This window comes from Macrobrachium nipponense, chromosome 45, assembly GCF_015104395.2.
Source record: "Macrobrachium nipponense isolate FS-2020 chromosome 45, ASM1510439v2, whole genome shotgun sequence".
Taxonomy (NCBI): Eukaryota; Metazoa; Arthropoda; class Malacostraca; order Decapoda; family Palaemonidae; genus Macrobrachium; species Macrobrachium nipponense.
The window spans coordinates 40,785,440-40,787,939 of NC_061105.1; the positions used below are offsets into that span (position 1 = coordinate 40,785,440).

Sequence of the window (2,500 nt, forward strand, 5' to 3'; positions counted from 1 at the left end):
GTATGTATATATATATATTAAAGGACATTTGTAGCCCCATGTATGTATATGAATTAGGGTAGTGTGATATTACTAATATAATGGCTATGTGCTGTCAAAAGCACTATAACACTACCGAGGTCGAGGTCGGTTGATGCAGTCTCCAAAACAACGAATACCTGAGTGCGAAAGGCATTGAGGGTGAGAGACAGCATAAACTTATAGGCCTCTTGCGGTGGTGGTGGGTAAAAACGGAAAAAGCTTCACTGTCGTCCTGGAATTTTTGGTCGCCTGGGAGCTGACAATTCTCTTATCGCCTAAAAATATTCCCCATCAGCTAAGCATATATGAAAAATATATTAATTCCGAGGTAGAGTAAATTAGATATTAAAGGACATTTGTAGCTCAATGTATGTGTATGAATCACGGTAATGTGATATGACTCATATATATATATATATATATATATATGATATGGTATATATATATATATATATATATATATATATATATATATTTAGTATAGTAAATGATATATGCCACGAAGGAAAATAAACGACGGAGTATCTGCGAGACCTTTCGATGTCCAAACATCCTTTACTAAGCACGATGAACTGACATACATGAGGAAAAAGGACAAAAACAAGAAGATTCGTATAACTGACAGTAGGGATTATAAAGAGATTAGTGCTTAGAATCCGACACACCTGGAAGATGAGTAACCTTCCCAAAACAAGCATAAACAACGGGTGCAATTAAAAGTTTAAGACAATCATCTCAGATACAAGGACAAAACAATTAAAGGATTATAGGTGACAGCTATTCAGGAACTTTGGTAAACAAAACCCATATTCACAATACGTATTCACAATACATGTTAGACATACATTACAACGAAGAAGATAACTCTAATGCAACTAAGTTTTATTTAAGTCTGTAAATATATCTTGAGGTCATTCTTAAACATGTTACAAATACAAGGGTCTAAATGAAAAAGGCCACAACTAACACTGAAATTACAATGAAAAGTAAGTTGTATTAAAGCAGATTCTAAAAGATTTCGTGATAAGACATCTCTGACCTTGCAATTACTGAACTACCAACCCAATTTATTAAAAAACAGGTGGTTGTTGTCACTTAAATGAATGAATATTGCATTAGATGTTTGCCCAGTTTTTACAGAATATTTATGCTGGCTTAGCCTTACTTTTAGGCCCTTGCTAGACTGTCCGAGATAAAATGAGGGACAATCCATACATGGTAATTTTATATTATGTTGTTGCTTTCTCTGGGGCCATTTTTTAATAACATTCCTTTTAGTGTTATTATAGAAAAAAAACAAGGTTGACATTAAAGCTTTTAACAATGATTTAGTGGTTTCAAATCCATTAAAATAAGGCAAACTGAGAATGTTCTTAGAATTTTCTTTCTGCGTGTTGCTTACAGTATAAAACTTTTTGTGGGTTTATTATACAAATATCTACTATGAGATTCAGGCCTCTGTAACAACGGTTTTTTGGACTTTGCTCCTTATCAAAGCATCGTATGTAGCTGAAAAGTTGACATATGTATATTTTACAACCACACAAACAAATTTGTCAGCATTATCAATGACCTAAAACCCGATAGTTTTCATTTTATAGAGTAAAAATTATCTAGCCGACGCCATGGCAATGATTACGAACCAAGAGTCAAAAACATTCATTACGTAAGCAAGGTAAACACCGTTTTACGAAATGTTGACCCCGCCCATCCGCCAGACAGAAAACTTCCTTCACCTTGTTCCATCGGCTCTGAAACCCATAGCAGTCAAGAATGGCTAACAGGATTTGGAATTTTCCCCGTGGTTGCAAAAACTGCATTTGTCTTACGACTTGTAACTTTATGGTCTGATTTGTATTTAGCGTAACGTGATTATAATACTTGTAATGTCATTCAGCATTTTGAACATTTCCATTAACTATTCACTATGCCACCAAGAGAGAGAAAGAGAGATATGTATGTAATTAGCCTTTATATAACTATTTTGTTAAAATAAGATTTTTATCCAAAGTAAATACAAGCTTATATGTGCTAAAATCTCCAGCAGACCAACAGATCATCGATATATTTTATTTATTCTTCTTTAGGCCGTACGACGTGTTGGATATAAAGACTTTATGAATGGTGGAGCGATACATAGATGCGGGTGGGGTGCTAGCGTAGCAATACTACTGTAGTAATAGCAGTAATATACATGAATTAAACGTTTAGGCCAACTGCTGGGATCCTTGAGGATCATTTAGCATTCGTACAACTGCTCGAGAAATGAGTTTTTATAGCCAGAAGTTAAATTTTCTAATCCAACAATGCCCATGATAGCCTTCAGTGTTATTCTGAATTATAACGAGGCCAAAGTGGGTGGAGCCTCGTGAAGTCATCATTCTGACGATAATTATTGGTGAAGGTTTAAAGCCAAAATACGGTACCGGCTATTTTTTTTTTCAGTAAATAGGTAGATAGCCAATTAAATAAAATTGCT

The 2,500-nt window shown here is 34.5% G+C and overlaps 1 protein-coding gene across 1 annotated transcript in view; it reads right to left on the reverse strand.

Annotated features, from left to right (window-relative positions):
• The window catches only part of LOC135214221 (uncharacterized), a 45,228-nt gene that overhangs the window by 7,363 nt on the left and 35,365 nt on the right, over positions 1-2,500 (reverse strand). The window lies entirely within an intron of this gene.